The following is a 10679-nucleotide window of genomic DNA, read 5'->3' as shown; positions in this document are numbered from 1 at the left end:
AAATTGATTGTTTTGTTCACTGAACAATGAAAAGTTCTAATAACATTTTGAATGTATTTTAATTTCATGTGCAATCAGAAGAGTTGAATTTGAAACGTCTATTTGATGATCCTTTCAGTATTAACAAATTAGATTTTTTTCTGAAATATATATGGAGTGCAATACTGTTAACTATATTCCAATTAATTACTTTAATATATGTGTGCCAGGACTTAACATATATTAAATTGTGAAAAGCTTGGCCTGAGGAATTCAAATAAAATTAACTTTTAAAAAAAAATGCAGTATGGTTTCCATGGTAATGAGAAAGGTGTTCTGACACGTGGATTTAATGCTTTCCATTTTTCAGTGGAGAATCGTTTTCAAAATGCTGTTATGTAACTTTGCTTGCTGCAATTCTTATCAAGCAGTCTATTTCCAAAAAGGATCACAATATATTTAAAGACTTTTATGATTTTTTTAAGTGATCTGTAAAAAATGATGGTTTCATGGGTTGACATTTTGAATCCTTATCTTTCCTGATTGGATATCAATTAGACAGAGAGGTAATGTGCCAGTACCCTAATCCCAGCCCACTCAACCCCATTCCTATGCATTTCAGCCTCACAAGCAGAACAGAGAGGAGCAATATCAGGAAGACATTTCCACACAATAGATGTGAAAGTGGGGGCATGTCAATGGAAGAGGTGAGTAAATAGCTAAGATGCTATTCGGTGATGGAGCAGGCACCATATGTTAATATCCTACTTAACATTCCATGTCATGATTAGGCTAGAAGTCATTTCAGGCAACGTTTTCAAGATAATTTTTAATAGATTGAATTCTTAGCATATCACATTGAAATTATTGTTGTATGCTCAAGTAGAGCAAGGTACAGGCAGCAGTATCACAGGCACATGGATTCAGACAACATGCAAAAACATAAATTATACATAATTACACATATATTCCGTAAGACAGTGAAAGGAAAAGACTGCAACATACAAAACATTAGTGCAAAGCACCACGAGAAAAATAACTTAAAGATAGACACAAAATGCTGGAGTAACTCAGCAGGACAGGCAGCATCTTGGGATAGAAGAAATGGGTGATGTTCCGAGAGTCAGGGGAGAGGGAGACATAGAGATAATCACATAATCAGATAATGAGACATCAAAGGGGATGCAGATCAAGGAAAATGTAAATATATCATTGGTAGTTAGTGACAACAAAGCATAGAGATAAAATTTAATTGGGGAAAGTCAGACTGGTCGGAGAACTAGGATGGGGGATGGATGGAGAGAAAGGGAAAGCAAGGGTCACTTAAAGTTAGAGAAGTCATGCATTCCACTGGGGTGTAAGCTGCCCAAGCAAGATATGAGGTGCTGTTCCTCCAATTTACTTTGGGCCTCACTCTGACAGTGGAGGAGGCCCAGGACAGAAAGGTTAGTATGGGAATGGGAGGGAGAGTTCATGTGTTTAGCAACCGGGAGATAAGGCAGGTTTAGGCTGCCTGAGCTGAGGTGGTCTGCAAAATGATCACCGAGCCTGCGCTTGGTCTCGCCAATATAGATGAAACCATGCTTGCAACAGCGGATACAATAGATGAGATTGGAGGTGCAAGTGAATCTCTGTCTCACCTGAAAAGACTGTAGGGGTCTTTGGATGGAGTTGAGGGAGGAAAGAAAGGGATAGGTGTTGAAGTTACCCCTCAGATACCAATTTTCCCCATCACCTTAAACCTATGCCCTCTGGTCCTTGATTTGCCTACTCTGGGCAAGAGACTCTGTTGCATATTTTTGTCTCTGTTGAATATTTTTGTTGAACACTAATAACCTCATGTGCAAGTTAAAACAAAATCAATTCAAATTGTCCCAAAATCAAATGCTGACAAATAGTGAATGAATTTCAGTCCCTGGCATCAATAAAACAATATAAATGAACACACAATAAATAGTTGTCCATTCTAAAACAATGAATGTATGCCAGTCTACATAGTTTTCACCAATTGTCTCAATTTATATTGCTTTGTTATAATCATATATTTTGACATCAGCACATTTAAAGAACAGCACATTTAATCAATGCAATCTGAACTTTGAACAGGATTAACAGGGTTGACCTGAAAGTTTAATGGAGTTATGCTGCTTTCAAGTGGTAGAATAGGAACATTGCATCTTTAGCATTAAATGATTTATGAAGCTGTTTTTGTGTTTTAATGTGCTACATACAATATTCAAGAATGAACTTGCACTATTCATGCATAAAATAACACAAAGGCTCTAATTTCATTTATTTGTATCAAACATTTCACTCTTTATATGTTATAACCTCAAAGAAGCTCTGAACTATAATAGACTATTATAATAGTAAGATTAAACGAGAACTTACCAGTTTGAAGTTTGATTTTTATTTTATGAGCAGTTACGATGAGGGACTACGTGAAGAAGACCCCGTCTGTGCGCTGCGCGTCAATCTTCAAAGCAATGGTGTGAAATCACAGATAATAATTACCGAAGTATAATAGTAAGATACGTGAGACAGACATAACTTCCAGCTGATCTTTATGAGGGTGAGAGCGGAAGGCACGTAGTCCCTCATCGTAACTCCTCATAATATAAAGATCAAACTCAAACTGGTAAGTTCTCGTTTAATCTTATTATTTTACTTCGGAGTCACGTGAGTGACTACGTGAAAATTTCAAAGCTCTGTGATTTTCATGCCGTGAGAAACGAGTCTACACAACCACAACTGCTTCTATGACAATGAGGGAAAACCTTCATAATGCATACAATCATGACATTGATTTAAAACATGCTGATGCTGTTAATGAAGTAATCATCATAGTAACACCTCCCGGGTGGTACTATAAATAAAGTATGTAAATAGAATTGCCAAATACCTTTGGTCTGGCATTGGGTTATTATAAAATGTTTGGAAAAAACAAACCCATTCGTTTTTTATCATGCTACGGCCGTTAGGATGTGATCCAACGGAACGTAAACAACCCTTGCTGCCGATGTTGCAGATGCCCTGGTGCAGTGTGATCTGAAATCAGTATCTACTCCTGCATAGATGAACTCCGTTTTATCCCTGGACATCGTCTGACTCGATACGGTTTTTATTTATTTATTTATTTTTAATTAACAAGCATAGCAAATTCAGAATTCAGACATTGAAAAACTCTTGGTGACCTTAACACACAGTTGTATATGTGTGCCCTCACATAGCCAACGGTCACTGAATATGCCTTGAACCACTTTCAGACCTGACACCCCTTCTGCTGTGCTTAAGTAATTATAAACATAAAATATTATATTTTATTTACAGATGTAATCATCCTGTCCCTTCGCAATATGCTGCGATGACACCTGTTGCACTAACCCTGAGCCAGTAGGATAACTACCTTATGAGAGCCGGCCAGACTTAAGGATGTAACTGGAGCCCTCTGTGAAACAGTGTTAACACAATGTCAGTATCCCTTACTGTCTTGTAGTTGTCCTGGGAACTTTTAGAAACATAGGAAATAGGTGCAGGAGTAGGCCATTCGGCCCTTCGAGCCTGCACCGCCATTCGATATGATCATGGCTAATCATCCAACTCAGTATCCCATCCCTGCCTTCTCTCCATACACCCCTGATCCCTTGAGCCACAAGGGCCACATCTAACTCTCTCTTAAATATAGCTTACAAACTTGATATCTGAGTTGAACCAACAGTGAGTCCCATTTGCTGCAGTAAATATGATGGGAAAACACATTGACGCCATTAATGGCCTTATCACTTAAATTATTGTCAAAAGACCAATTAACAATAAACTCCAAGACGTCCATAGTCTATACCATTTTAAATGGAACATTAGCATTAAACAACACTTCCCGTTTCCTGCAAAGAAAAGTACTGTTTTTTTTTTGGTGCTATATCAGCACTCTGGAGTGAAAGTATACTTGGGTAAGTGTGCCAATTCCAGCCGTAGGGCAGTCTAATTCAGATACTGCAGAGCATGAATTGATTTTAACATGCAAAGGTTGATTTCCCGAGCCATAACCTCCTGCTCCACGGATGAGGCGTTCCACACCAGGACATCTGAAATGTCCTCACTATTCAGGGAACGGGGGTTCCCCTCCTCCACCATAAATGAGGCTCGCACCAGGGTCTCTTCCATACCCCGCAACACTGCTCTCTCTCCCCATCCCCACACTCGTAACAAGGGCCGAGTCCCCCTAGTCCTCACCTTTCACCCCACCAGCCGTCACATACAAAAAATAATCCTCCGTCAGTTTCGCCACCTCCAACGTGACCCCACTACTCGCCACATCTTCCCATCTCCCCCCATATCTGCCTTCCGCAAAGACCGCTCCCTCCATAACTCCCTTGTCAATTCTTCCCTTCCCTCTCGGTCCACCCCCTCCCCGGGCACTTTCCCTTGCAACCGCAAGAGATGCAACACTTGTCCCTTTACCTCCCCCCTCGACTCCGTTCAAGGCCCAAGCAATCGTTCCAGGTGCGACAGAGGTTTGCCCTGCATCTCTTCCAACCGCATCTATTGCGTCCGCTGCTCTAGATGTCAGCAGATCTATATCGGTGAGACCAAGCGGAGGTTGGGCGATCGTTTCGCCGAACACCTCCGCTCGGTCCGCAATAACCAAGCTGACCTCCCGGTGGCTCAGCACTTCAACTCCCCCTCCCACTCCGCCTCCGACCTCTCTGTCCTGGGTCTCCTCCATGGCCACAGCGAGCAGCACCGGAAATTGGAGGAACAGCACCTCATATTCCGTTTGGGGAGTCTACACCCCCGGGGCATGAACATCGAATTCTCCCAATTCTGTTAGTCCTTGCTGTCTCCTCCCCTTCCTCAGCTCCCCTGCTGTCTCCTCCCACCCTCCAGCCTTCTGGCTACTCCTCCTTTTCCCTTTCTTGTCCCCACCCACCCCCTCCCCCGATCAGTCTGAAGAAGGGTTTCGGCCCGAAACGTTGCCTATTTCCTTCGCTCCATAGATGCTGCTGCACCCGCTGAGTTTCTCCAGCTTTTCTGTGTAACCTTCGATTCTCCAGCATCTGCAGTTCCCTCTTAAACACCTCTTATAAGGTTGTCTTATCATTCCCGACAAATCGGGAATTTAAGCTGCATTAGACCAATCAGACAGTAGGAAATCTAAAGCGAGATCTTTAAAATGATGAGAGGGATAGACAGAGTTGACGTGGAAAAGCTTTTCCCACTGAGAGTAGGGAAGATTCAAACAAGGGGACATGACATGAGAATTAAGGGACTGAAGTTTAGGGGTAACATGAGGGGGAGCTTCTTTACTCAGAGAGTGGTAGCTGTGTGGAATGAGCTTCCAGTGAAGGTGGTGGAGGCAGGTTCGTTTTTATAATTTAAAAATAAATTGGATAGTTATATGGATGGGAAGGGAATGGAGGGTTATGGTCTGAGCGCAGGTATATGGGACTAGGGGAGATTATGTGTTCGGCACGGACTAGAAGGTTCGAGATGGCCTGTTTCCGTGCTGTAATTGTTATATGGTTATATGGTTATCTTGATGACTTTACTTGAAGACCCGACTGACCAGGCAAAATGGAGGAAAATATAAACCATTCCTCCACCTTGTAGCGAGAATATATCTTTTGCCACTCTTATGCCACATATTTATTGCAACCTGTAAATAAGCATGACAGCAACATATCAGTATACGGTGTTCCAATGAACCCTAATCATAAATACTATGTTTCAACACCCATTCTGTGTTGTCATGATCTGTAATTGATAATACACCTGTGGCAAACGATATGGGATCAAAACTAACCTCAAAGGTCAGCATTAGTGCTGGGAGGGTTCCCCTCCAGTAAGTTGTAAAAACATTTGTTTTGAGGTTGGTTAGGATGGAAATAATAATGGAGAAGATGCTCCATTTAGACACACTAGGGAGTGTGTCAGCGTGGGGCAGCACCTTGGAACAGGGTTGCTTATTTGAATGCTTAGTCTATGGCTGCGTGGGCTTATGAGAGAGCCCGTGCAAGCAGCGCCTTGGAACAGAGCTGCTTGATGCCTAGTATATGGCAGCATGGGTCTATGGTAGAGCCCGCACCAGCAGCACCTTGGAACAGGGCTGCTTAATGCTTAGTCTATGGCAGCATGGGTCTATGGTAGAGCCCGCGCCAGCAGCACCTTGAAACAGGGCTGCTTGATGCTTAGTCTATGGCAGCATGGGTCTATGGGAGAGCTCACGCCAACAGCACCTTGAGATAGGGCTGTTTGATGCCTAGTCTACGGTAGCACGGGCCTATAGGAGTGCTCATGCCAGCAGCACCATGAGTTAGGGCTGCTTAAAAATGCATGCATAGTCTATGGCAGTGCAGGCCTATGGAAAAGCCAGCGACAGCAGCACCTTTGGACAGGGCTGTTTCATTGTTGATGCCTAGGCTAAAGGCAGCGTTGGCCTATAGAAGAGCCAGCGCCAGCAGCGCCTTGTAACAGGGCTGCTTAAAGTATATGCCTAGTCTTTGGCAGCATAGGCCTATGGGAGAGCCAGCGCCAGCAGCGCCTTATAACAGGGCTGCTTTAAATGCATGTCTATTCTATGGTGGTATAGGCTTATGTTAGAGCCAACACCAGCAGCACCTTATAACAGGGCTGCTTTATGTTTCCCTCTAGGGGAAGGAACAAGGGTCTATGGAAAAGCCCGTGCCAGTAGCGCCTTGTAATAGGGCTGCTTAATGTATCTCTTTTATGGAGCAGGGAGCATGCCAGGTCAGTACAAATCTGCTGCCGAGTTTGAGGGTTGAGCTATGGAGCATATCCAAGGGACAGGGCATGTGTCTAAAGTACCATGTCTGGCAGAAAGGTTGCCATCCCAACACATGCAGTGAACACCGCTCAGGCATTAAAGACAGCCGCTGAATCTACTATTCAGGTAAAACCCATTCAACAGGGAAAACCTGGAGGACAAAGCACAAGCTGTTGGACCGATCAAGGCCAACAATGGGCAAAGCCTCATTTGCATCAGCAGTAAGCGGTTCACTAAAGCTGGTGGCAGCATTAATGCAGCCTGAGGCTCCATATATTCTGCAACTAAAGAACACTTACAAGTTGGTAAGATTTACACTTGATTGCACAATTCACGAATGATTAAAATATAATCATCTACTTAATGGCAATATTTAGCTGTGATTCAGCTGTGCAAGTGGGAGAATTGACTTCATGCTAAATGGCAAATTTTAAAGTGCCATGTAACTCATTGTTAATATACTAACACTATTACTACTGCTGCTGCTGATAAATTAATTTCACTTGCACTTATGTGCAACGTGAGGAATAAAACCGTATTATCTTACATTGTATTGTATTGTACTAGCTGAAGCTACCAAAGCCACTATGATGTACAAACACTATGCAGCATTGTGCCAGCAGTTGGTCAGAAAATATTACAGTAATATGGCCTAACGTAGGATATTGTGAGGGTCATCTCCAGTTTGGATGAGGAGGAGATTTGCATGATTATCAATTCTTCAGTTATTGGGATAACTATTTATAGACCCTACATGCATTTGATGGGTAAAAGAGTGACTGAGCAAAGATGCTTATTCTGCTTACTCAATTTCAGGTTGATACACTATGATGGTGGCATATGTTGGTCACATGGGTGCAATCAAGTAAAAAATAAAATAACCTGTTGTAGTTTAACTAATTTAATTTGCCTTATTGCTACTGGATTTCCCTACGCTGGGAACCCCAGCATCTGTATATTTTACCGGAGGTAAACCCTGCTGGTACTGGGGCTGACCATCTAATTGGTTTTATCCCACCATATCGGGGAACCCCACATCTATATCTATTACCGGAGGGAAACCCTACCGGTATTAGGGTTGACCGTCTAAATGGTTTTACCTCAATATATCGGGGAACCCCACCATCTACCCCTATTACCGGAGGGGAACCCTGCTGGTATTAAGGTTGACCGTCTAAACAGGTTTACCCCACTATATCGGGGAACCCCACCATTTATATCTATTACCGGAGGGGAACACTCACGGCAATAGGGCTAACCGTTCTTTAAATGGAGCCTCCAGGGGACCCCACTCCTCTGAGAATAACATTTTAATTTAAAAGTACCCGTAACTACCCGGTTCTCTGGCACTGCAAATCAGCAAATCTAATGCTGCAGCAGCGCGACTACAACTGGGATATTCCCCAGCGTTTTTAAACATTTAAAAATCGCAGACCCGACTTACCAGCTATACTGGTTCCCTCGTCGGCCTGTATATCTCCTGAAGAGGAAATGTACTGCTTTTCTGGTGCTATCCCTGCACTCTGCAGTGAGCACGTACATGGATTGGTCTGACAACCCAAGCCCCAGGAGCTGTCTTCTCAGATTCTGTAAGGCAATGAATTGATTTATCATACAGAGGCTGGTTCCCAGAGACCCAGGCTGAACCAGCAAAGTTTTATGTTTAGAAACCCATATAAGGTTCTACTATGATTCCCAACATTTTCGGGAAACCATGGCCAGTCAGACAGTACGAAAACCCTGAAGCGCGGTCTTGCTGAATCATTGCAAGTCCCGACTGATGAGGCAAAATGGAGCAATGACACGAAAGAACATTCCTCCCTCGTGTAGCGAGAATGTATCTCTCGCCACTGCGATGCCACATGTCTTTACAAACCGGTGAATGCACCTGGATGCAAACATATCGATATTTGGTGTTCCATCGAGCCATAATGTCATAAAATACTTAGTGATCCAACATCCATTCTGTGTTGTCATTGATTTTACATGATGATACACCAGTGCCAAATAAAGTTGGGTAAATTATGACAGGATACTTTGACTTGATTGCACCCATGTAACCAACATAAGCCACCACCACAGTGTATCAACCTGGAATTGAGCATGCAGATCATGCATATCTGCACAACAACCCTTTAACCCATAATATGCACCTAGTGTCTATAGGTAGTTGATACCAATAACTGAAGAATTGGTAATTCATGCAAATCCCATCCCTCCGTAACTAGAGATGGCATTGGTAATTTTCCATCTTTGAGCACTAGCATCAGTCTGAAATACAACTGCCGATTTATTGGCCAAAACTAGAGCAATGCTGAATATTGTTCATCCACCATTGTGACCCTGGTGGCTTCAGCTGGTAATAGCATAGGACTGTTAACAATTACCTAAATGGCACTGGAGAGATTACTACTTTGCACGTTGTAAGTTCTGATAATGCAAAGGCCCAATTGCACAGCTGAAACACAACTGCTGTATTGCTAATTACACTTGATGAATAGCTTGATAACAAGGTTGTTACAGGCTTCTATTGATTCCAATCTCTTTCCCCAGTGCGGAATCACAGATAAATTAATAGTTAAAGGTAAAACCAAAATCAATAACTGTAGTTGGTATCAACTTAAATTTAACTGGATGGATGAGGAACCTCAATTTCTCAAATATAGTTGTGGCTGAAAACAGTTGATTTTAGCAAAACACAGCATTTAGAATATCATCCAGATAAGCCATAACAAGTGTTTTGTGCTCTGAGCAGACCCAGCACCGGTTTAGTAAATTGGTAGATGACCTGGGAGCTGAAGTTAGCCCATTTGCAACGCATTAATTGTTAGCATGCCCCCATCCAGATAAATTCCAAATGACTGCTGGGATCCCTGTGAATGGGACCTGAATAGTATGCATCTTTGAAATCGATCCATGCCATAAAGATCTTAAGGAAATCAGTTTGTTAGACAGTAACGAAGTTCCATGTACAGAAAAATCTATGTTGCAAATGCGAGTTAAATCAATTATGAACCGACATCCTCCATCTTTTACAATGAACAGGCCATGCCTGCCATAATTCCATGCCTGCCTTGAATGACAACTCTGGCCAGATTCCCGAACCTGTCTCGAAAGGTGATCCTGACCATAATACTGAGGCTGCCTTGAAAGACAACTCTGGCCATAATACTTGGCCTGCTTTGAAAGGCTACTCCAGCCATAATTCTGAGTCTGCCTCGAAAGACAACTCTGGTCAATTTCCGAGCTTGTTCCGGAAGGCAATTCTGCCCATAATACTGAGCCTGCCTCGAAATACAAACTCTGGCTCCAATTCCAAGCCAAGCTTGGTACCCTTGTACTGAGCAATAACAACCCAATCTCATGCTATCATTATCATTTGTACAAAAACAATTGTAAATATTACCAACTTGTAAAAGGTCCACTTACGCCATGTTTCGGAAGAACCAGACCCACCTACCTCCATGGTTACCAGTGGTCTATGGTAAGACCAACGGTCCCTGATGTGGGTTCTATTCACATCCTTGATTGGAGAGTTGGAATTGTAGTGTATGTAGATTCCATATTTCCTGAGACCGGCTTGGACCTTGGCCGCTACGCAGCTTTCAAGCTGCCACCAGCTTCAGTGAACTGCTTACTGCCGATGAGGTGTGGGGTGTGTCGTCGCCGATACGACGAAGCTTTGTTCGTCATTGGTACCTTGATCAGCCCGACAGCTTTGGCTTCCTCATCCAGGTATACCTGTTGGATAAGTCTTACCTGAAGAGAAGATTTGGCGGCTGGTTTCATTTCCTCCAATGTCACCCCTGATAGCGCTGTTCACTGCCGGCACTTGTAGCGTGAGGGGAACTCTGCCCCTTCTGGGTTATCTGCCCATGGCAGTAACCCTTTCATTTGCGAGTATTTCCTTAGAGCC

Source organism: Leucoraja erinacea, chromosome 6 (assembly GCF_028641065.1).
Source record: "Leucoraja erinacea ecotype New England chromosome 6, Leri_hhj_1, whole genome shotgun sequence".
NCBI lineage: Eukaryota > Metazoa > Chordata > Chondrichthyes > Rajiformes > Rajidae > Leucoraja > Leucoraja erinaceus.
The sequence above is the reverse complement of the archived record's forward strand: the minus strand, read 5'-3'. Positions refer to the sequence as shown.